Genomic DNA, 26,196 nt, shown 5'->3' on the forward strand with positions numbered 1-26,196 from the left:
ATGGCTAACAAACATATGAAAAAATCTCCAACATCCTTACCGGTACATCAGAGAAATCGGATTAAATCTAGGCTAAGATTCTTTTTCACTCTAGTCAGAATTGCTATTTTGAAGAATGGACACATTAACAGCTGAATACAACTGAGAAATGACTTTGAGCTTAAAGATATCTCAACAGAAACTCACAAAACAGAAAAGAAAATGGAAAGAAAGTCCAACAATCCACTAATGCAAGCAGCTGTAGGATAACCACGAAGGGCAACATTTGTAGGGTATTCCCACTGTCACCAATGGAAGAAAACAGAGAAACAAGGAAAGAAAAATATTTGGAGCAATAATGATGAGACCATCTCCCAAACTGCCGTCAGACCCATAGCATAGATTCAGGAAGCTCAAAGAGCACCAAGAAAAAAATCAATGAAAAGAAAAGAAATAAAAAGAGAAGAGAGGGAAACTGCCTCATAAATGTATTGCATTCAAGCTACATCAAAGATGAGGTGGAAGCATCTGGAAGAGGCAAGAGGGAAAAAATGTCTCACCTGTCAAAGAGTAAAGATAAGGGCCTGAGGGTAGGCAAGCCGGCTCAGCGGGTAAGGGAGCTTGCCACCAAGCCTGAAGACCTAAGTTCAATTTTCAGTATTCACTTGGTGAAACTGACAAGCAAAAGTTATCCCGTCATGCCCTGTCATGAATACATTCTCCAAACACAAAACGGGTGAAAGTGTGATTTTAAAATTGTTACTTATGATATCTTAGAATCCTTAAGAAGTTATAAAGGGACCCTATCAACCTAGAGTTCTTCACTTGCACAGATTTTCTTCAAAATAAAAGAAGAAATAAATATTAGGAGGATATGGCCAGTAGATCTGTATCACAAGAATTATTTTTTTAAAGGTTTGATTTTTACTTTATTTATTTATTTAAGATTTCTGCCTCCTCCCCGCCACCGCCTTGCCTGCAAACTTATCAAGGTTGTAGGATTCAGCAAAGTAGTATTTAGAGGAACAATAATGGCATTTAATGAATATATTAGAAAAGAAAAAGAATCTAATGTCAATTAATCTCTCACCTAAGAAAACTAGAAAAAGAAAAAATTAATCCCAAAGCAGAAAGAAGAAAAATCAATAATAAAAATTACATCAAAAGTCAATGAAATTGAACATATGACACTGATTTTTTTTTTTTACCAATGAAATCAAAAGCTAATCCTCTGATTTTAAAAATACTAGGACTAAAGGAAGAAAACATCAATTCCTCTCAGACATAAAAGAGAGACATCACTACAGATCCCACTGGTGTCAAGATAAGAAATGAGCGCTCTGAGTGACTCTAAGGCCACATCAACCTGGATTGAATGCTTTATATCCTTGAAGCAAAAAGCTTCCAGAACTCACACAAAGAGACATGAATAACCTAAAGAGACTATATTGGTTAGGAAACTAAACCTGTATAATATCCTTTCAAACATTATTAGGCACAGATGGGTTTGCTAATCATTTAAGGAAGAAACGTTATTCTCAACAATCTTTTTGGAAATCAGTAGCAGACAGACCCCTTTTGTTTCTGATATCAACATTTTGCATTTTTGATATTTTTTTCAGCCTGGAAAGATACCATTAAGGTTTTTGATACATTTTTTTAAAAATATTTTTGGGATGTATTGATTTTGTTTATTGGTTTCCTCTTTGCAAATTTCATGGGTCTGTGCAACCGTTCTTATCACTCCCTTTCTCTGTTCACTTTAGAGTTAATTTCCTTTTCTTTTCTGGTTTCTTAATAGGAAATCTGAGAAGGCCTGTGGTAAATCTTTATTCCCTTCTAATATATGGATTCTACTTCATTCTGTGGAACCACCCTTGCCACACGAAAATCTAATAAGAAACAATCACTACAGACCAGTATCTCCCATGAACAGTGAAACAAAAATCCACAAGAAAATATTGGTAAACAACTTTGTATTATACACAATCAATTATATGCTATCACTAAGTGGGCTTTATCCTAGGTGTGAAATGAAAGCTCAATATTCAAGCATCAGGTGTTGTAAGTCATTACATCAAAAAAGATAATGGAAAAACTACTGAGCATATTAAGAGATGCAGAAAAAGCATTTTTAAAAAATCAAACACTTTTTAAAAAAATCTCTGTAAGAAAGAAATAGAACTATGCCAACCTAATAAAGATATTCTTCAGTTGACAGCACACTTAAATCACCAAGAGGAAGCTATCAGACTGAGAAGGAGAAGATAGTAAATGTGTATCGCTAAGTGACGGAAGCCCACTGAGAAGGCTGTGTGAAATTGCCGTAGGCTTTCTAGTGTATGAAAAGACACGGCACTTTGGATGGTGCTATGGGCAGGCTACAGGCCCATCCAGACCAAGCTACAGGTGACCAAGGCACAGAATGCCAACACAGGGAACAATAACAAACTGCGTTCTGTATGATGACTGCACGGGTTTGTCCACTGTAACAGTTGTGCGTCTCTGCATGGCCTCACCCTGAAGGCTAATGTGGGAGTGGGGAGACTGCACCCATCAACTTAGAATACTACAAAATCTCTTCAAAGTCATTATCAGTATCAGGAAAAAAAATAAGTAAAAGCATGAAGGAATAAACACTAATACAAGAAAACTAAAGAAAACCCAACAAAGCTCCGCACATTTGAACTAATCCAGTGTGGGAAGAGCTAAATGAAGAGAGTGACAGAGTGGCATTTAAAAGCATCATGTTCCTTGGTCACTCTGCATCTGTGGAGGATACTGTGTGGCCAACACTAAACGAATTACGTAAGCTTTTTATATTGATGTGTTTTAAATAATAAATAGAGACTGAGAAAAACCAGTATCAATTTAGACTATCAGACATAGCTGAGAATGCCGATGGCTGAGATGGTTAAGACACAACCCGTGACTCCTTCCTCCCAGGTGAGCTCTGTAGTCTTTGGTGAAGACCACACCTCCATTCCCCTCAGCTCCAGAGTCAGGCTGAGCACCTATCTGGACACGGCATCCAACACTCTACTCAGTATGTGGTATGTGTAACACCTGCCTTACTCTCTACAGTACAGTTGGCGCTACTGTACCGCTCACGAGCCAGACAAGGGCCTGGAGATTAAAGGAACACACAAGAGATACGGGTCATCCGTGAGGAGAGAATGCCAATGCCGTTTATTCAAGCTTAGAAAAAAACCTTATATACCTAGCTACTGCACAGTGGAAATCCCCCCAGGCAGGTGGGAAATTATGGGGCTCAGGAGTAAATAAAAGCCCTAAGCTAACCACCAGTGGGGCAGAGGGAGCACAGGAACAAACAGGATGTTGTTTGGACAGAAACTGTCCTCAAGATGAACCCCGGGAGGAGGGGTAGATCTGTGGGCCCTACCTATATGCAGCAATGTGACTTTCCAATTCCAGTGGGAACTGGCTGGAGGGCAGAAACATCTGTGCAGTGTCTTCCTGGATGGCACCAACAGGAGGAGATGATGGACACTTGGTCTGTGAATCACTCTCTGGGAAGCTGCCTTCCTCTCTAGGGAATAACCCCAAATGGTCCCAGTCCCAGTAATGAAGGAAACCGAACTTCCTGGGTTACTTTTAAAATGACTATTGTAGAATATTAGTTGAAGATGTGTTACACTCGTTTATGCTGTGGAACATTTGTTTAGTGATGCAAAGACGTGTTGCATTCTTTTATGTTACAGTTGTTTAACTCTGTAGAACAGTGTTGCTTTGCCTGCCTGAAAGACCTGATTGGTCTAATAAAGACCCGAGCGGCCAATGATTAGACAGGAGGAAGGATAGGTGGGGCTGGCATGCAGAGAGAATAAGTAGGAAGAAGATGGAGGAGCAAGAAAAGGAGGAGAAGAGGACATCAAAGGCCAGCCACCCAGCTACATCACAACCCATGGAGTAAAAAAATAAAGGTATATAGAAGACAGAAAGTTAAAAGTCCAGAGGCAAAGAGTAGACAGGATAATTAAAAAAAAACTGGCTGGAAATAAGACAATCTAAGGCTGGACATTCATTAGTAGGAATAAGTCTCCATGTGTGTGCTTATTCAGGAGCTGATGTGTAAAGAGCAAAGAGCAAAAAGAACCAACTACAAGTGACCTCGCACACACACTGGTACTGAAAACCAGTAGCAAAGATGACGTCATGTACAGTGTGCTTCTCACTCATGGTTCCGGCTCCTTGAGAACACCAGCCAGTCCTCAGCTGCAGTCTTGTGACCCGGCCCACAGTCCTTTGTTACCCCTGGCCTTGCTCTGGGTGGTGAGCGTCCCGCCCGCCCATCCTCACTGAAAAGACGTCCTGGCAGCATGCTCACCTACCACCCCAGCTGGTCCTCACTGTGTAAGATGGTAGAAGCCAAGCCGCCCTAGTGTTTTTGTAGCCTACCAGGTTAAAGCAGCCATGGCTGGTTTCTTTCTGCTACCAACTGATGTGTCAGTTCTCCCAAATACCAGCTGCTGTGAAATTGAGTAGCTGAGTAAGGCATAAGAGAAGGAAGGAGATGGACCCATGGCCACCAAGACAGCTTCTGGGGCATCTCACCGCTGAGTTCCCGGGCTCACATCATAACACAAGTGTCTGTCAGAGTCAGTGGCCAGGCTCTGATGGGAAGGCACAGGGTCTAGAAAGAATCCCCCCAGAGCTGTCCTGTGGGGACTGCCCAGAGGAAGAATGTCATCTCCAGCCACACCTGTCAAAACTCTGGTTCCTCTCCCTCCACTAGGACACCTCCAAATCCTGCCACCTGTGACTTCATGGCATTTTGTCCTTCTCGCGCTACTTTAAATATTCAGCTTGCACTGTGAGCGGGTAATTGTTTAACCTCTATTAAACAGTGAGGAGGTAGAAATGGCTTGACACTCACTCCCCCTAGCAACCAATGCTGGACTCTGACCCTGTGGGAACCTCATATCTGTCACCCCAAGAGGCCTCCCACCACCTCCAGAAAGTTGCTAAGGTTCAGAATCACCATTATTTTTCTAAAATGTCAAAAAGCCTCAAAAAGAGATATTCTAATAGACTACAGCAAAGAAATTATTTGCTAGAATCCTGAGCTTTTATACTTTTTTTTTTTTAAAAAAAAAGATTAATCAAAAGCCTTGTGTTTAAAGATTTCTTCATGTTAAGTCACGGAAGTAAGCAGGAATATGTAATCTGATAAAGCAGCATTTAAATTATTAAGAACAATTAGCTATGGTAGAACTGGATGCCTTTCTTTTTTCTGCCACTGAGATGGACAGGCTGTCCCTTCCGAGCGTGGTTATGTAACATGCCCCTGAAATTCTACCTGTCTCACTGTCAAAATGGCCTGCTGAGCCCGGGGTTGTGATTCTCATATTTCCTTGCAAGGCCTGTCCAGTCATTTCCATCGGGCGTCCATCCCAGGTCCTCATCTCACAGCCCGGTGCTGCCAACAGGTGCAGGCAGCCGGCGGGCCCCGAGGTAGGAGACAGATCCTGGAGATTAAAGTTAGAGAATGACACACAGACCCATGATGCCCAGGCTGACCACTGCTGTCAGAATCAGTGGGTTGTCAAAACACTTCATCCTGCGCTCATGAGGCAGATGAACTAACTCATGAGGGTGACAACTTGGTCTTGTGATCATATAAACTAGTAAACTAAGGGATGGAAAGTCTAAATCATAGCTGAAAATGTCCACGAGTGCTTCCTGTCTTCTTCTCAGGCAAAGCCATAGACACCTCGCCTGAAGGACTCCCGAGATAGACCACTGAATGGCAGCCTGGCCATCTCTCCCACCGTGTCACAGATGTAGACTCCTGATTCAGGAGGCCCAGGGATTTGGTCCAATCTCCTGCTTAAACAAATGAAGAAAAGGGATCCAAGCAACACATACGGCCTGGGAGCCTGCAGAGTGGGTGCCTCTGAAACAGGGAGGGAAGGTGGACTGCTGGGCAGAGGATGTGGAATGCAGCAGGAAGCCAAGAACTCTGAATCTCACCCACCGTCTAACACGATAGAGCAGACAGTCTCCAAGTGTGGACTCCGGACCAGAGCGCCACGCTGAAGCATGTTAGAAAATGCAGAATCAAGGGCTCCTTGGCAGATTTAGTGACACACAGATTCAGGAGAGGAACATGGCCTGGTGTAACTCTTTAAGATGCTTCCGATGTATGTTCTTATCTGAGAACTCATTGTAGAGAAAACCCAGTTCATCGTAGATGCAGCGTTGTTCCCTTTGCTTTCGGACAGGGGCATTCCTGGTGCTCTGAACACCTCATTATAAATATCCTGTCAAGGTCACACTCAGGAAAATTTGAGACTGACTCCCCTTTTTGTCAAGTTCTTCAGTCCCAGCAATCCAGAAGTGGACAGTGTCGTGGCATCTCCACCTGTGCTACCTCCCTTGGGGACCCCTTGAGTGACATGTTACCTCCATCAGCATCAGTGTCACCTTGATCACCGGCAACATTCATAGAAGGACAGCTATATGCCAAGCGCTTCTGTGAGAACTTATAAATATGAACCCACTTAATCCCAATACACATATCATAAGGGTCCTACTGTTACTTATATCTTCCAGTTTTACAGAGAAACCATAGCAAAGAAAAAACGAACCCGTCTAGAATAATCCCACCACTCCAAAAGATTAGTACCAAGTTTTAAACTCAAGTAGACTGATAGATAAATCACATGCAAGAGAGGCAGCCCAGGGAGTGGTTACTGCTGCCCATTCCACTTCATTTTGTGCCCTTCTGCCCACAATGTGCCAAACCACAGCTATTCCACATGGCTTGCCTCTCCTGAAGGGAGCCAGCCTGAGCTTTGTTGACTGAAATTCCCTGCCATCCAGCCTTCCTCTCTTTTGGAAAACTGCTTTTAGTTTTTGGTAAGCCTCATCTTATTCTAGAAGGGTCTTCCCTGGGATTCCCGCAGAGGTTTAAGCGGGCTGTTCTTTGCTTCTGACATTGAGACCTCTGTTACAGTGGCTGTTACACAGAGCAGGACTGGCCTGCCTTTCACCCCAGGGACCCTCAGTTTCTAAGAGTCAAATCTGTCCTTTCTTCCTTCTCTGTCATGTTCCCGTGTGCATCATAGGAGAGAATGAGTATCGGGGCAGTGGGTGGCACAGAGTGAGTCTGTTACTCCAGAAAAGGCAAAAGACAAGTGTAGGGCTGGAGAAGGGGCTGAAGCAGTGTCACAGTGACAACAGCCAGTGTGAATCAAACACGCACTAGACCCTACCACAGACTAACCGTGCAGCCAGCAGACAGACAATGCTGTGACCCTCAGCTTGGGATTGAACTTCACTTGCAAAGTGTCCTAACTTGACACCATCGTAAACCTTCCAGCAAGGGATCACGTGGTCAAAGCCTCTAGTTCAAACCAGAGATTTCCAGTGCTCTTTGTGCCTTGACTTCAGCTTGCTTTTGTTTTCTTGACAACGTTAGGAATGGAACGTGACTTCTCTCAGGCTGGGGAAGTGCTCGACCACTGAGCTACATCCCCAGCCCACTCCTCAAGGCTTTTGAAAGGGGTTCCGATGAAGACTCAGCTCACAGCTGCAGTGACTGGAGGACCCATCTCCTGAATTACATTCGCAGAGGCCACAGAGTAGTGATGCAGGGTTGGGGAGTTTGCTCAGTGGGTGCTCACTGCTGCAAGCAGGAGGACCTCAGTTTGGATTCCCTGCACTCACACACAAGACAAGGCTTGTGGGCGTATCTGTAACCCTAGCCCTGCTGGGGTAGAGACAGGTGAACCTAGGGGCTCAGTAGCCAGCGGGTCCAACCAAAATGGTGAGTTGAGTGAGAAAGTGATGCGGAGAAACGATGGTAGAAGACCTCTAATAGTGACCTCTATCCTGCATCTGCACCCACGCACCACCACCACCACCACCACTGCTGCCCCCCCACGCACGCACATACATGTAGGTGTGTGTGCGCACGCACAGAATAGTGGTGCAGCTTGGCGAAAAGTCAAAACCTGATCTAAAAATACGTGGAAAGCAGACTTGGATCTTCACCAGCAAACACCTCTGTCTTAGCACTGTCATTGACAACAACAACAAAACCTGCTTCTTAACCCCATACTTTCCTGCTTCCTTGAATAAAAACCAAACTCTCTAAAATAGATATGAAGTTCTATTGTGGGAGCCTGCATGGTTTAATGGTGCCGCTAGCAAAGCGAGCCTGATTCCATCTGTCCTCCGCTGGTTTTGATAGATCGCTGTTTCACTAGTACACAATAACATCATGATATTGCTAACTCCAAATCAAAGAAGGTCATGGCTTTAGACTGCGCTCCATTACTAGACCCCAATAAGCAAGGCTGGACATCAAAATGAAGCTGCTAAATTCCTCACTAAACTTAAGCTAAGCTGTTTCTGTGTCTGAGAAACGGGGATTAGAGAGAACTCGGCCAAGCCTCGGGATAGCAAAGTTTCCTGGTCTTAATTCTTTCACAGAAAGAGTGTATTTTTATTGCTCTGTTTCTGCTTCATTGGAAAAATAACTCTTGTTGCTGTTGATGTGTGTTTATTTTGCAGGCCCGGGAACTGAACCCAGGCCCTCACACATACTAGGCGAGTGCTCTAGGACATCGCTGAGCCCAGAAAGCGACTTTGAAATGGTTGCCATGGTTTCTGCTCTTTCCCTCCTGTGTCTGTCTGCCTTTCTTTATCTACACCCACCCTGTCTTTTCTGCCCATTACAACACCCACCCTCTCCACAGAGTTAAGTGTGGCCCAATGTTAGGGTCAAATAAAGCCAACCGGAAGCATTCAAATAAGCTATTTCAATGCTGTCCTTCCACGAGGTGTCCTGCTGTGCCGTGTATAACATTTATACATATGAACAGATGTAAATGCATATGTATGCATGTAGAGAGATTCACCTGTAATCGCTGCATGAGGGAAAAGTAAAATGGAATTTAGACTAGAAGATGAAACCTAGTGGCATACTGTTTTAGTCAATATTAAAAACACACATGCATATTTTTCAGATTTCTTTAGAACATCACAGCCACTTCAAAATTATCTAGGAGGTGAAATTCACTAGATTTTTTTTCCCAACCATTGCTCAGTTTGCCGAATGATAACAAGGGAAAACATTTCAAAGGGAATGGTCCAGGACCTTTAGATGTATTCCGGGAAACACTGAGAATCTAATTACAGCCAGCCCGCACTTAATAACAGAGACTATGCTGAGCCATGTATCATGGGATGGCTCTGCTGTGATTGTGCAAACAGTAGAGCAAATGACCGTGACATCATGAGGCAACGGCAGCCCATGGGATCCCCATGGTGCATGCGGTCCTTCACTGCCCCTGAAGTGCCATGGCCCCAAGACTGAGTCCAAACAGAGCAAACCCAAGTGCTAAGCAGCAAGGTGAACCCCAGGCTGATGTCAGCACTGGGTGGAGAAATGGGCATGCTGCTGTAGCCCCCCACAAGTCTGCACGCTGCCAGGCTTCACATACACAGTAAAACACATGGATCAGCAAACATCACAGCCTGCCCCAGGCACTACAGAACTGGTAACCATGAAAGGCCTCGAGAATCTGGATGGGAAGAGACTAAAGATTGTAGAAAACCTTGGCAGAAGGGAGAGTACGGCTTTAAAGCCAGAGGGTCCATCGGGTGGGCAGTATGGAGGACAGCAAGGCACAGACACAAAGCAAGCATGTGTCACCTTTAATTCCAGCACTTGAGAGGCAGAGGCAGCCGGACTCTGTGAGTTCGAGGCCAGCCTGGTCTACCAAGCAAGTTCTGGGACAGCCAGAGCTAAACAGTGAAACCCTGTCTCAAATCACCCTCCCCCCCAAAAAAGAAATGTTATTTGTTCGTGTTTCTAATGAATTCCCCAAACCTAGGGCATTACCAGGCCCATAATATTTAACAAACATTTGTTCAGCCCCTACCGACAGGAAGCATGTCTTCCAAAACAGAAAGAGAATAAAAACAAATGAGTGACGTCGGGTGGGGAACAGGACGGAGCCAGTGACGGAGCCAGTGGGCCTGAGGCACAGGGCGATGTTCCGAGCCACTCCCCGCTCAGATGACTTGCCCAAAGCTTAATTTGTTCTAAGGAATATTTACTCTTATTTAATTGGCTTACATATTATCTGATGTAATTTACAATAAGCTATTGCTCCAACTATCAGAAACAACCTCCTGCTTGTGTGCTCTGGTTGATGAATGAATAACACTTACAATTGTCAGCTGACGTTTGGAAGGGACACAGTCTCCAAACTCTGACAAAAGCAAAAATTAACTGAGACAACAGGAGACAAGCTTCTCTTTAACTCCCTCTTAAATAAGGAGAAAGGTTTTTTTTTTTTTAATTTCCTAATTTTGAAACGATTTGCCTTCCCTTCTCACTCCATTTGAACTGCTTGCTTTCCCAACACTTGGAATCCCATGGCTTATGTATCTGTGGAACTCATTTCAGAACTGAGAAGGCAGAACGGCAGACATCAGTGAGAGAAATGGGAGGGGGGCAGAAAAGATAACTAGAACCACCCTGAAAACATCAATGGGGATACAGGAGAGCTTAGCGGTCTCAGGGTGCCTCTGCCACTCCCCCTGGAGGGATGAGGCTCTGAGCTTCCACACACTTCGGTAGTCAGCTCTCTAGTCCTCATGGATCTGATAGCTTCCTCTTCCCACACTGTGCTGGTTCTGATGTGATGTTTGCAGTCTGCCCCCAGTGCGTCTTCAGGCTGTCCTGAAGAAGGGACTTATGCCCCTTTGGAATCTGAAATACTACTCGAAGCAAAGTGGATGATGATGCTTATTTAATTTTTCTCATGATAGATGGACTCAGCAGACTGACAGGGAAAGCTCTTTATGTGGTCTAAGCATGTAGATTCTTCTGCTATTTTAATGCTCTTGACTATTTTTAACTTTTTTATTTAAATTTTTAAATGACTTTTAATTTTACAAACTTTATTATAATAAGAAAAATCACGCACCAAAATTAACCAGACCCAAAGACTACGTAGAACATCTATACAGTTAGGGTGTCCATTTGGAACAGAAGAGTGAAGCTTCATATTAGATTTTATACTTTTCTACCAAATGTATTTTTACATACTTATCCAAAACCAGAAAGTCTATGACAGGGTGAGGAACAGAAGAACAATTCACTTACATACACTCTCAAAACTCACGTCCACCAACTGTCTGCTGCTGGCTTACACCTCTGAAAAATGTACATAGACAAGAGGGCTTTGCCAAGCCCAAGTTAAGCAAATGGTGAAAGTCCCTGTCCAATGTGACGTTACAGTTTTAAAGAGGCAAAGTTACTGACTTTTAGCCTTTCAAACACTCATCTTTTTGAAGTCTTTTATTTTTTTTTTAGAAAATATTGTCTATTTAAGGTACATAAATTAGTGAGATTTAACAAATATATTTACTTTTAAAACTGACCCAGCAACCAAGACAGAGACAATTTCCATCAACCCTCAAGGATAATTTATCATTGTTTTTTTAATTATGATCCTTATTACTGTTATTTTTATTCTATTTTCCCTCTACCTATAGCCCAAGGCAGACTGTATCTGCTTTGGTCATTCCTGATGCATTCACCCTTGGTAAGCTCACATATTTCTTGACTGTATAGTTGGGTCCATACAGCATGGACTCTTGAAGCTCCTTTATCATGACTCTGGCTCTTACCTTGCAGTTTTGTATATTAGCAGCTTATTCTTTTGTATGGCCGAGTGGTGCTCCATTGAATGGCTATACCACATTTTCCTCTATCATCCATTGAACGACATTCCTGTTATTTTTAGTTTTTAGTTATTGTAAATAAAGTTACTTTGAACATATGCATATAAACATTTGCACGAATACATTTTCATTTCTTCTTGGGTACATTTTTCTTAGCTGTACTATAGGGTAGGTGTGTGTTAGATTGTTTCTAAGGAAATCCACAAAGTTGTCATACTATTTTATGTGGCTGCCAGCAATGCTGCATTCCAATTGCTCCATACCCTTGTCAATATTTAATCAACATTTTCAATCCTTTAAGTTTTATCCATCCTGGTAAGCCTTTGTTGGTTCCTCTTTATAACTCCAACTGTGATTGCCAATGGTATTGAACATGTTTTTTACACACTTATTAGACACTAGCACATGTTTTTAAAGTGTGTGTTGGGTTCTTGTATTTGCTTGGATCAGAACTGTTAGTTTTCTCAGACTTGGAAATGGTCTGTCTTTTCTGTGCGTAAATTCTTTATAAGGTATATACTGTGGTGTTAAGGATATGTCCACAAATTGATGGACAATCAAAAAATATGTCAATGTCACTTCAGAGAATAAGTCATGAAGAGATTTAGTTGCTGGCAACCCCTCCTCTGCTCTCCCTCTTCCCTCCCCTCTCACTCTGGGAGAAGCCCAGAGGCAGAGTCATGAGCTTGCAGGGAAGCAGGAGGTCTGTGGAGGCCCCAGTGTCTAGGAGTAGAGCAGAATCTTGCCAGCAGCCATAGAAGAGGGCTGAGTGAACCTTGCCTGCAGAGCTGTGAGACCTTGCCTCAGCCAGAAGCTTAACTTCCACGCCTGTATCTGGGCACACAGAAACAGAGACCACAAATGTCAGCTGTTTAAGTTTCTTCTTTTGGAGCGTAACATCACAGGGGTGACACAACACTGCTGCAGAGGCTCTGTCCCCTGCCCCTTTATCTCTGAACTCTTTCTCCCCGTCAAGAGTATGATTTTCTTTGAGCTGCCCTGGTCAGGGTTGCTTTGCATTGATCCTTGGAATCAGGGATAGAAAGAGATGACTCAGCAGTAATGAGCACTGCTTGCCCTTCCAGAGGACCCAATGGCGACTCCCAAGTGTCTGTAACCACAGTTTCAGAGGAGTTGTAGCTTCCCTTAGAGCCTCTGTCCACTTCACACACTCTCCCCTTCCACCGCGATGGCCTGCCCGAAGGGCGTGCACTGTATAGACCCACTGAGGAAAGGCTGAACTACAAAAATAGTCATTTCTTTTCTTACAATATAATTGATTCAGAAATCAATTACTACTTTGGGAAGTCAAACTTAAGGGAAATATCCCAATGTCCAGTTATTTGTCTTTTTCCAAAGACAGTTTGACAAAGTTTAGCTTTAACGGGGCTCCACAGCTTGGTGTGCCTCGGTTTCCTGGTGCACGGAGGGAAAGCTGGGGTTTTTCATTCTGAGTTCTGACAGGAGAGTTAGATTATGACAGTGTTCGTGGTGGAACTAAAGAAGACCGTCTTACCCCACTCTAGGAACCGGAGGAGGAGCGTTTCCTAGGTCTGTGTTGAAAAGCAACCTTTAAAGACGATTCTTTAGTAAGCTTGTCTTATATTGGGATCTTTGTCTAGCTACAGACAAAAAATAAGCTGCTAGTGTTTTCTCCAAATGCAACCGTGGCGGTCTTTTCTCCAGCAGATATTTATGAAGCACCTGGACTGACTTGGACAGTGGTCCAGGGTGTGTCTGCGTGTGCACGGGGCGTGTTCATGATGTGAGTGTGCACAACCGCACCTGCCACTCCCTTTATCCATCTTTGTACAGTTTAGGAGGTGTGATGGCTCTACTCCCCTCTTCCCCATCTGACCTCTGTCATTATTTTAACCTGCTGTCAGGGTCACTCCTGCCAACTTGCTTTGTCCCTAAAATCTTTACAAAAGTATGATTTCTCTAGCCCTTGTCCTAACTGTGAGGATGAATGTGAAGAGTGAAATTTGGGTAATGATGGCAGGATGCTCTTGCCCTTTAACAGAAAGGACCCCAGTAGTACAGGGAATAAAACACTCAACAAATTGAACCTTATTAAATTATATGCCTTCTATATAGTAAAGAGAACTGTCCATTGGGTGAAGAGGCAGCCCATAAAATGGGAGAAAATTGTTGCCAAGTGTACTGTACAAAATAATCTGATAGGATACACAAAGAAATTTAGAACTAAACATCGAGAAAATTAATAAGTCAATTTAAAAATGAGCTAGGGAATTTGTCAGAGATGTCTCAAGAGAAGAAACACAAGTGGTTAGGAAACATGAATAAAGGTTGTTCTACATCCTCAGCCATCAAGGCAATGCAAATTAAAAGTACCTGAAGAATCCATCTCACCTATGTCAGAACGGCCATTATCACTAGTACAAATGACAGGTGAGATGAAAAAGCTACATTGAAACCTACCCTCTCACAACCCAGCTAAAAATAGAACAGGGTAGTAGAACACATAGAATATGGAAGATGGCATGGCCTGGAGGCCAAGCATGTTATCATAGGTAAGGATAGGAAGATGGAGGAGGGAACAGATGGAGAGTCAGCCAAAACTAAGGATATATAAAGGAGATTTATGGAGACACCCTAGTTTACAAGATAATTACAAAATATAATTACTTTTTAAAAGGAGTTTAAATGAAGATATTCTACATTGACAGACAATGCTGCTCCCAGAAGACAAAGTTTAGTCAATGAAAATCTCAGTACCAGCCATGGGATGTCTCACTGTAAGTTACCAGTCAATGAGGCTCCCTATTGTCATTGTTCTTGGCTATCTATCAATGGTTAGAGCCCACTGCTGAAGACACATTTTTGTTGAAGGACATAGAGAAATCAATGTTGAAGTTTCCTCCTGCTGGTTGGTTTCACAGTGCTGATAGCTGCTACACAGGATTCTGGGGGAAGAAAAGACATCAATGGTCTTGCCTAGCACTGGCCTCTACATGCTACAATACCATGGAAGACGTGCCCACTGGTGCAATAGTGGCATGAAGCTTATCTGAGTAACCAGCTAATACCTGATTAGATTTTAGGCTTTCTCTACAAGAAGAAATTAGTGACTGATACTATAACCCTGGTCAAAAATCAGGCTTATGAGGTCACAGACCCTAGAAGGAACCTATTTGCTAACAGGACGTCTTGTCAAACTGCCTTCTAAATACTTGTGTTTATATCCATAGATTTGTGTTCCTCCCCCACTTTAGTGAGAGAAGTTTCTTTTTGCAAAAGGCCATAGTTAATGCAGAGACTCACTAAAGTGCTGAGAATACATCATCTTGAGTGCTCAGCCCTGAACGGAACACCTGTATTAAATTCCCTGAGGGATCATTGTGGAAGAAGGGGTGGAAAGAATGCAAGCTCAGAGGATGGGGAGGAGTGCTGTGACATGCTGTCTTTGGGATGTGGCCTGGCTGTTGATGAGCTCACAGCAGCTGCAGTCACATGCCTATGAACTACCAAGGACCAAGTCATCAGACTCCACCTCCAGCTGAGGAAATACTGGCCGCTGATGACTGCTGAGGCAAGTAGAGTCATTTTTCCTTGGTGGTAGGAGAACTGTACATCCATGTACATCACATTCATTATATGCATGTGGACAATGTAATGGTTTAAATAAAATGCTGCAGGTCCCCGAGTGGTTGCAGTGGGCAGCAGATCCCAAGACCACACCACAGGTTACCTAAGCAGTGGCAGGCAGTGGGTCCCAAGAGCATCCAGTCCTATACAGGAATGATGCAGTTCCCTGAGTGGCTGCAGTGGGCCATGAGTTCCAGGTAGGGAGCTGCGTGGTAGGTGAGAGACCTCAATGGGGCAGCCAGTTCCATGAGGAAAGACAGACAGATCGGCACACCACAAGACCATACTGCAGGCCTCCAAAGGTGGCTAGTCCTGGATAGGGAGCTATGAGGCGGGCAAGAGACAGAGACATGGATAAACACGCCATGCAGAGTGAGAAAGTGAGGTTGGATATTTATTTAGTGGGTTATGGAGGGGAAAGTGGAGAAGGGGAGGGGGGAGAGAGAGAGAGAGAGAGAGAGAGAGAGAGAGAGAGAGAGAGAGAAGAGAACCAGAAAGGAGAAAGGGGAGAAGTGGGGAGAAGGGAGAGACAGAAGCTGCTTCTTCAAGAGGGAGATAGAAAAGAAGGGGACTTGGGCTGCAAGCAGAAAGGAAGATCTGCCTGCCTCAGCAGACAGGGAGGGAGTAGGCAGGGCTTGTCTCTTAAAGAGACAGAACAGACTATTATAGACAACACTAAATATACTTAGTGGGATATAAAAGGGGGAGAAGGAGAAGAAAAAGGAGGAGGAGGAGAAGGAGGAGGAGGAGAAGGAAGAGGAGGAGGAATAGGAGAAGAATGACAAAGAACAGAAAGGTGGTTAGTAAGAACATATTGTGGGTACTGGGAGGAGAATGGGGGAACAGTGTGGCAGGTAGATATGATCAAAATACATTGTATAAATATATTAAATTCTCAAAAAAATAAATATAATTTAAAAAATACAAATATTGCTTGCTAGTGCAACCTGGAATCATTCAGGCAAAGGACAATAAAAGGACCAGAGATGGTGGTAGGGGCTGATTCAGGGCCTCTGACAGCTAGGGGACTGGGTATGGGTTGTGAGAGATGAAAGATGCCTTGGTTACTGCAACTTGTAATACACTGAAGATTGTAATACACTGGGGAAGAGTGGCTGAGTCAGGATTGGTGGAGGGAACTTTGTGACTATCTTATTCATGTTGAATCTGAGGTGTTTCTGATACTACCAAGTGGATACATGAGGAGATCCTTGGCCTGGATTTCAAAGGAGAAAGTCAGACTAGGAAGTAAATGTCAATGGCAGGGCCTCATGAGTGAGAGGTTAGTGGGTTGTAGAGCCTGAAGAAGAAAGAGCAAGAAGGGAGGGGATGCAGGAATGAGCCTTTAAGTTTCAGTATTAGTAGAGAAGCGTATGCCTGAGAAGGAGCTAAGGATGTCCTGAAAGAAAGATGGCGTCTCAGGAAGGGGAAAAGAAATGCCAAGTTAAGTAAAGTACAGAGCAGAGCAAGAAACTGCTTTGTAAAAGGTAAGACTCAGAGAGGGGAATAGTAGAGGCTGGAAAATACGAGTCTATTTCCACATTGATCAAAGGTCAGAGAGTTGGAATTTACCTCTAGTTCCTTCAAGGTTATTGTGTTTCCGCCTCAAACAAAGGTCTCAACCTAGAGAGTTCTGCTCTCTCAAGGTTATTGTCAATAGGTGTGGCTAATAGCCAGCCCTTGTACTGCAGGAACAGAGAAGTGGATATGTTCCTTCCTCTAACAAAAGTCTAAGGGTCCAATCAAGAGTCCAGTTCCTTTATGGAGAAAGTTCTGAATTCCACCCAGGGAGTGGTTCATCTACAGAATGCTTTGGTCTACGGTATGAGCGTGACTTGTTTTGTTCTAGCAACGGAATGCTTAACTGTGGACCTGTGGACGTAGCCCATGACCTTTAATTGGTATGTTCATTTCCTTGGATCATGACAATGCAGTTTTTTGGGGTCTTACTCCCACCTTTTGGGGTCAGGGGTATTTAAAACAATTGAAAATTAAACATGGGTGAATTCCAGTACTGGAATTCCCTCCTGATACTAGTCTATGTTTCTCCATTTCATTATTTTCATTTGTGTTTTTATATTCTTTATTATATTTCTAAATCCCCATGCCTCTACCCTGGCAAGAGGTATTTTTGTCAAGGCTGGTCCCTGACAGGGAATGTTGTTTGTGAAAGGAAAAAAGAAAGTAAGACCTAACCTCTTCCCAAGTCAAAACCAGCAGCCAACTGGAGACCTCCTCTGATTCTCCCCCAGGGCGAGGCTCCAGTTTCAGAGTTCCCCCTCTTCACCTACAAAAGAAGAAAAGTCACTTTCTTCTGAATAAATGAACTTTCTTCAGCAGACCTTGGCAGGCTGGAAGTAGGACCATGTTCTCTCTTGAGCAGAATTCTAGAGGTGGGATAGCTAAGACTTACGGCTAAAAACCCTTCACCACCTACGTCAAATCCAAGAAGCAAGGCCAGGGCCAGGGAGCACTGGCTCCATCCCTGCATCTCCACAGACTGGAGCCTCCAGTCCCTTCCAGGTAGCAGCCAGGGGCCTAGCCAGCTCATTTCACTGTCACTCAGGCAACAAAGCTGACAGTGTGCAGAAATGCCTACATGCCCAGCATAAAGCAATTTTGAAATGAGGCAAGGGGCAGGTCCCAGCAAACTAAACTGGAGAAATATGGCAATATCCATGAGTGCCACCTCCCCCACCACCTCCACTCCACCCCACCTCCATACTAGGAACCAAACCCAAGGCTTCACACACTAAGCAAATGGTCTGCCTGTGAGCTCTACTATGGACGAATCTTTCTGTATACTGTGTGAACATATGTCACTGTGATTGGTTTAATAAACAAGCTGACTGGCCAACAGCTGAACAGGATTAAGTTAGGTGGGGAAAGTCAAACAGAGAATTATGGGATGAGGAATGGTGGAATCAGAGGAGTCTTCAGCCAGATGGAGAATGAGTCAGACACACGAAAAGGGAGATAAAAGTCACAAGCCTTGGGGCAGCACAAAGATGAATAGAAATGGGTTAGGCTGTAAGATCTAGTTACTAATAAGCCTAAGCTATTTGGTTGAGCATTTATAATTTCTACTAAACCTCTGAGTGATTATTTGGGAGCAGGGGGTAGAGACAGGAAAACTATCTACTGAGCTCTTCATCCAACCCTCTTTTACTGTCAGTTTTGAGATAGCATCTCCCCGAGTTACCTAAATTGGCTTTGAATTGACTCTGTTGCCCAGAAAAGTTTTGTGCTTGTGATCCCTCCTGCATGGGATTCCAGGCGTGCCCTAGGCCTGACTCCATTGTTTACATGAAGTTCTAGACATGTGGGTCTGAGGGGAGGGGTTTCTTAGCAGATAGAATATTAGGCTAGAAACCACCTGGACTTAGGCAACCACCCTTTGCTTCCTGGGTGCTGCAGATCAGAGATCTTACCCATAGAGAGCCTCTAAAAATTTTAAAAATTCCAGAAAGACACCTCCCTTGTTGTTTTCATTTATTGTGACTAAGACAGAATCCTGAAGCTTACTAAGAGGGTCGGCCATGGGGCAGCTCTGGGAGTTCACAAGGCAGATTTGCCTTCCCATTTTGCATCATAATTCAATTCCTCTCTCTCCCTCCCTCTCCCCACCTCTCTCCCCTCCCCGTGTGTGTGTGTGTGTGTGTGTGTGTTTATGTGTGTGTGTGTGTGTGTTTAAGTCATAATAAGATGTCCTTTAAAAAACAAACTGTCAAAACTTCTAACTGGCTTTCCCCTAGTGAACATGTTGTTATTGTAATGGCCCTGACCACATCCCAGAAGTGAGAGCTACCCTGCCCACCAGCTTCACCACAGCACTCCCCTGACCAGAGCCTGCCATGGCTGTCCTGGACTGTGGCTCCTCCCAGACAGGCACCAACCCCACCCTCTTCTTGCTCTCTTTTCTCCAGTCGTTCTGAGCATGCCTGCATAGATTCTGCCCCTCCAGGTTTGACCTACGACGGGAGAAAGAAGCGTTCACTTGCTAACCACTGTTCCTTTTTAATTCCCCACAGAACCTAACCCATGCCAAACACACCTGCTTCTTAATTCTTCCACTGAAAGAGCAAGGCGGTTGGGTGAAGAACAGGGAGACCCGAGTGAGACAGGGTTCCAGCTAAACCCTGTCACTCGCCCACTGGTGGCAGTAATTCACGCAGGGCACAGAACATTCCTCGTTTCTAAATGAGAAAGAAAGCTTGCATCCAGTTGATTCTGTGAGACCTAAGATTTCATTTGTACATTCTATTGAGCAATTCACCTTCAGGCTTCTCTCTTTCGAATGCTCACAGCACAGTAGATGTGATTTCAGCCTCACCTCTCACTCTGCTTGCTGCTTCTCCCACAGCAGTTACAGGCTTTATTTTCCTTGAAAGCTGCAGCAGTTTGAATACGAATACACCACAGGCATTGAAAGGAGAATATTTGCTTCACAGTAGGTGGTGCTGTTTCAGGAAGTTATAAGGTGCAAGCAGGCTGGCGGAAGTATGTCACTGGGGGTGGGCTTTGGGGGTAAAAACCTTACCTACTCCGAGTTTACTGGTTCTGCATCCTGCTTGTGATTAAGGATGTGATTTCTCAGCTTCCTGATGTCTGCCTGTTGCCATGCCTACCGGTTGTGATGGATTCTTATCTATATGGAAGCGGATGATGGCATTTTATAACTGCAATAGAAAGATAGCTAATTCACACACCTACTGCACGTCACAACAAGCTAAGTGATTTCTTTGTATTCTCTCGTTAATACCCACTGAATGAGTGCCAATCAGAACTTGTGGAGGTGAGGTATAGAGACCAATATGGGCTTGAGGTAGGAAAGAGCAATTATTAGATGCTGATTTATTGATTTACCCAAAGCACTGCTTGTACTGGCCCTTTCTAAGCATGACTTAATGTGTTACCTGGAACAGAATGACCTGGAGAAACCGCTTTAACAATGTGTTGGGCTGTTGCCCTAACAACCTGCTGACACACGCGTCTGTAGAATCTTGCCCACCCTACCTTATGGTTTTAGAGTATAAAATGAGGATGTAAATTGAGCCTGATACTGAGGCCTGTCAGGAGATACCCTGGCTTCAGTCCACTGGCGGCATCTCCTCTCCCCAATTCTCACTGGTGTTGGAGGATAGATTCCAGAGAGATCCCTCCCCCAATCAGAGGCTGAGTTAGCATACAGCCACAGTGTTAGCAGGAAGGCTGCGAAACCACTTTTGAGGCTCTCCAGGCAAGGATGGTGCATAAAATTACATTACCAAGTCAGTGATGAGATGGCCTTTGCCGCTCTGGGAAGCTGCTAGCCCAGTCTATGCCACTAACATCAGCACTGGACACGGAATGCCACCACTGCTACCCCGAAAATGCCATCAACCCACCACAATCTCCTGTGAGGAGTCCCTTGCAACTGCAAATCTACAGAAGGTGCCTGCCACCTTGTAGAAGAGACTGGGGGAGTAAAGGCTTAGATATTATATGGAAAGCATTTCTGGAATGCAGGAACAAGAACCCACCCACAGACAAACCAAAAAGAAAAATGGATTTTCCTGATGAATATTTCACTGTTATAATCCCTGTTTTTCAAACCAGGGGCCCTGAGATTTTGTAAAATGTCATAACCTCCTTAAGATCCAAGCGATGGCAAATGTCAAGTCAGTCTGCCTAGCTCTCTCCAGCTGCGCTCTGCCCCTCCCCCTTGCCAGGTCAGCTGCTTCCGTGTAATAGAAGACCCAGGATCAGGTGAACTTGAGCTGAAGATGCTGTTCATCTTCACTGTCACTGTTGATGACATTTACAGACAGTCCGTAAAGTGGTGACCATAGTGGGTCACCTGGAAACCTGCTGTGGTTTACATACAAAGGCTTGCATGTTGAAGCCTCAGATGAAGCTGTGGTCAGAGGGAGAAACTGAGGAAGCGATTGGCTCATGAGGGCTCTGCCTTTATGAATGGATGGGCTCACAGAAGGATTCCAATTCTGAGCAGACTCTTGGGAGATAGTGGAACTGTAGGAAGTGAGGCCTGGTTGGATGAGGTAGGTTGCTGGGGGTGTCTTTGAAGGATATTTCACCCTGACCCATCTGTCTGTCTGTCGCTCTGTCTTTGCTTCCTGACCACTGTGAGGTGAGCAACCCTTGCTCCACCATGCCCTTCCAGCATGACATCCCACCTCACCACAGCCCAGCACACTTCATACTGTATCCAGTCATGTGGACCACACCTACTGACAGCCTGAGCCCAAACAGTCCCGTGTGTAAGGGACTTTGTTATGATAACAAGAAACCGACACTATATCCACCCATACTGAATGAACTGAAGAAGTATTTCTACTTTTCAAATTAGTTCAAATTGGACATAAATGAGAATAGAGCAATGATGGTTGTCAGAAACAGAGATGGAGTTCGTAACCCAGGAGGCAAAGATGGAAACCGTTGCCACTATGTAGCAAGTATCAGCAGCTTCTCCCGATCTCCACCTGCGGCCACTCCCCAGCACCAGTGAAAGGAAACCACCATGATTGGTTGTGATCTAACAAATAAAGCTTGCCTGAAGATCAGAGTGCAGAGCTAAGCCATTAGTTAGACATAGAAGCCAGGCAATGGTGACACACACTTTTAATCCCAGACAGAGGCAGAGGGATCTCTGTGAGTTCAAGGCTACCCTGGGCTACACGAGATTGAATCTGCCTAAAAGAGAAACAGAGCTCACATAAAGGTGATCCCAGCACTTGAGATCACATGCCTTTAATCCCAGCATTAGGGAGGTGGAGATAGGAGCGATATGGCTGGGCGGAGAGAGGAATATAAGGTGGGAGGAGACAGGAGCTCAGATGCAGTCTGAGAATTCAGTCTGAGCATGTAGTTTGAGGATTTGTAGAGGTAAGATCACCCCTTGGGTCTAGGATTCGGTAGAGGTAAAAAGAACTCTCTAGTGTCTGCTCTGCTTCTCTGATCTCTCAGCTTTCACCCTGTAATGACTCCGGGTTTTTATTATTAAGAACAATTAGAATTTGTGCTCCAGAAGACTACTGGGCCACACCAAACACTTTCTCTTCCTCACTCTCAAAGATGCATAGGCCTGTATAGGTCATTCCTGAGTGTGCTGCTGTGGGGAGCGGGAAGGGCAGTTTGGAGGCTAAGTCTGTGGATCATCCCCAAACCATACTTTATGATTCCAAGATTCCAGCATCGCCTCCTTCACCACAAACCCCGTGCCAGAACTGGAGCAGGCCCTGCCCTCCTGGGTGTCAGGACCCTTTGGTAGGGAAGGAAATAAGCAGGTCTAAGGGCCCAAGAGTCTGCCCGAGGTGGGTGACAGGGTGAGCGCAGAAGGACTCGTCCCGGGTGGGGGGACGACAGAAACCCAGCAACTGCGGGGACCATGTGTCAGCCGCGTCCTCGTGGTCTCAGCAGAAACCTCCGTGCGCCTCTGTCACATTCTGGCCATTTGTCGATTTCTAAAGATCATTCTGATTATTCCAAACTCATATGTATAATCTGCCCCATCTCACTGGCATGAAGTGTGTGCTCGCTCGTCCTTAGTCATGCAATTCTAACTGAAAACACATGTCCTGGCCTTCAACCCCAGCCAAATTGTTCATTGCAATGATCATAACAATCGGCCTCAAATAAGCAATAGAAGGAGCAGAGCTTCCTCCTGTGGCCAGAAACCTCCCAATGTTGAGTTCTCCCAACTCAGACAGCCGATTCGCCACGACAGTGCCATGCTGCCGCCACCATAACGCCTCCTGGCCAGGTGGAGCTGCCATCTTTGCCTAAGGAGACAGATAACAAAAACGGGACAAAAGAGATCTCGGAGAGCCAGAACTTCTTCTATCCCAGGCAAAAAGTCTTCACATTTGGTAAGAAAGATACAGCGTACAGGACAGATACTAAAATACTTTAAATAAAAAATACCATTCCTGAGCCATGAGTATGCTCAGGCTACAGAAGAGGCTTGCCTCTAGCGTCCTGCGCTATGGTAAAAAGAAGGTCTGGTTGGACCCCAACGAGACCAATGAAATCGCCAATGCCAACTCCCGTCAGCAGATACGGAAGTTGATCAAAGGTGGGCTGATCATCCGGAAGCCTGTGACTGTCCATTCCCGGGCTCGATGCCGGAAAAACACTTTGGTTCTACGGAAGGGCAGGCATATGGGCATAGGAGAGCGGAAGGGTACTGCCAATGCCCGAATGCCAGAGAAGGTGACCTGGATGAGAAGAATGCGGATCCTGCGCCGCCTCCTCAGGAGATACCGTGAATCCAAGAAGATTGACCGCCATATGCATCACAGCCTTTACCTGAAGGTCAAAGGGAATGTCTTCAAAAACAAGCACATCCACAAGCTGAAGGCCGACAAGGCCCACAAGAAGCTCCTGGCTGACCAGGCTGAGGCTCGCAGGTCTAAGACCAAGGAAGCAAGAAAGCGCCAGGAGGAGCGCCTCCAGGCCAAGAAGGAGGAGATCATCAAGACTCTGTCCAAGGAGGAAGAGTCCAAGAAATAGAGCTTCCCTCGAGTCTGTACATAGTGGGCTGCCTGTGGCCTCAAGTGGATCAGTCATTAAAATAAAACAAGCCTTTAAAAAAAAATACCTTTCCTGATGATTAGGAATGGTGGCCAGGTTTCTGGTGGTGGTGGCAGTCGGTTGGTTTGTTCGCTGTGTGTGGTGGTGGTTGGTTGGCTGTTTTGTTTGCTTTAGTTTTGAAGTTAGAGCCTTGCATGTGCGGGGCAAGTGCTTTATATAAACCGCATCCGCAGAAGGATGGTGTATTCTAAAATAAAGTCTTACATACTTACATAATGATGTACTTATGTGATCAGTACCATGTTCAATAAGTGACCTCTAATAATAATTAATAAACAACTTTATATGTAAATATTCTTTAGTAGTTATTTTAACATTATTATTTGTTTGTAGGCATTTTAAATAATGTGATAACCTAGAAAGGAGTATTTCTCTTGTTTGTAGTCCTGATTAGCTTAGTTTATTTGTCCAGTTTTATTGTTCTAATGAAGTAGCTGAGGTCATTTTATAACGAAGAGGTGGGTTTTACCCACATTGCTAACCTAAGATATAGGGCTGTACCTCTGGATGCCATTCTTGCTGGAAAAGTGCTGAGGAAACAGAGAGCATCACGTGTCAAGAGGCAGGGAACCTGTGTATACACACACACACACACACACACACACACACACGTGTGTGTGTGTCTGAACCTATGCACACATGTGCATATGTGTGTTCTGAACCTGTGCACACAGGCGCATGTGTGTGTCTGAACCTGTGTACACACGGGCATGTGTGTGTCTGAACCCGTGCACACATGCGCATGTATGTGTCTGAACCTGTGCACACATGTGCATGTGTGTGTCTTCTGGACTCTCTCTCTTCTTACAAAACCACAAGTATTCAACCATGGAGTCTCTGCCCTCATGACTTTGTCTAAATCACTTCCCAAATAACCCCTCCTTACACACCACAGTCAGACCAGTGTTCCGCCCACCTAACATTATCTGAAGCCCTCAGTGGGGACTGAGTATCAACATATGAACCCTGGGGAAGGGGCAGCATGTACTCAAACCATATTCAAGTCACGGCAGTCTCCATGGGCTAAAGCTGCTCAGTTTAGAGGGGAGCAGCGGCAGGCAGACAACAGAGGGACCGAGGCCAATTCAGAGTCCATTGCTCTAAGAAGCAAATGATTTTACAACTCTCAAACGGACATCACAAGAGGTTATTCGTGCAAACACAAGAGGTGTGTAGATGACCTGTCCTCGGGCTCTCTCAGACCTTTTGCTTTCCCTGCCAGTGTTTTTTGTGCTGCTTTAAATAACAGCCATATGAAATCAGGGGAAAATGTGTGAAATCACTACTGCCTGGATAATCCACTGGGCTGTAGGAGCACCCAACCGGAAGCCATCACAGCTACTCTTCCCCGCTTTGTCTATAAGTGCCATTTCAGTGGCCTTGGAATCCTTCCAGGAATATACCACCACCTGCTCCAGGCTCCTCAAATTCCATTCAGCCTTCAAAGCTCAACAAAGCCCTCCTCCAAGAGTTCTTCCCTGGGTGCCCTGGTCCTTAATTCTTCTTCATCTGAAATAGAGGCAGCATTTGCAAGATGTGAAGAAGGAGGCCTTTAAATGAGAAAAATCCGAGTCTGGTTCAGAATGCGCTCTTCGCCTGGCCTTCCACTCTGAGCAGTACTTATCTATGAGGTGAGATGGCATGGTTAGCTCATACAATTTATTGTCTACCTCAGAGCTTCCCAGATTGTGTTTTGGGCACACCCATGGCCTAACATTGGCGTTCAGGGAAGCCAAGAAGAGCTTGAGGCAACTGGGGTATGCAGAGTCTGCCAGGCTCCCCACGTTGCCATGAGATTGCTCAGTTTTCATGAAAGATGGCTGACGAGCAGTCTCCAGCGCTTGCTGGCTAAGTCTGGCATGCTAAGCGCAGTGGAAAAGTGTCTACCACCAAATCAGCTGTGCCAGCAACCAGCCAAGAGTGAGTCTCCACTCACAACCCATGAGACCAGGAGCCCAGCATCACCCAGAGTAGCTCACGGTTGGCCTATCTTTAGCAGTGGATGTGGGCATTACAGCAGGCCAGACATGAACATCTGTCAGGTGTAAATTTCTATCCTTGTCTATTTAAAATATTTTGTTCACTTTATGAAGGAGTATGCCTTCCAAAATGGCAGCGTGGGCAGCTACAAGTATCTTTACTTCCTCCAAAGCAGCTACTGAGGCTAGCAAGAACTGTCAGAATCTACAGTTTGGAGTACCAAAGGCCAGTCAGACATTTACAGCATCCAATGACGTGGCTGATTAAAGAAAGCTAGTAAATTCCAAGGGCCGTCAGCCTTGTGCACAC

The 26,196-nt window shown here is 44.8% G+C and overlaps 1 pseudogene; it reads left to right on the forward strand.

The window, feature by feature from the left end:
* Nucleotides 1-23,250: 23,250 nt before the first annotated feature.
* Nucleotides 23,251-23,826, forward strand: LOC101990243 (annotated as a pseudogene).
* Nucleotides 23,827-26,196: the final 2,370 nt, after the last annotated feature.

This window comes from Microtus ochrogaster, chromosome 15 (genome assembly GCF_000317375.1).
Source record: "Microtus ochrogaster isolate Prairie Vole_2 chromosome 15, MicOch1.0, whole genome shotgun sequence".
NCBI classification, from domain to species: Eukaryota; Metazoa; Chordata; class Mammalia; order Rodentia; family Cricetidae; genus Microtus; species Microtus ochrogaster.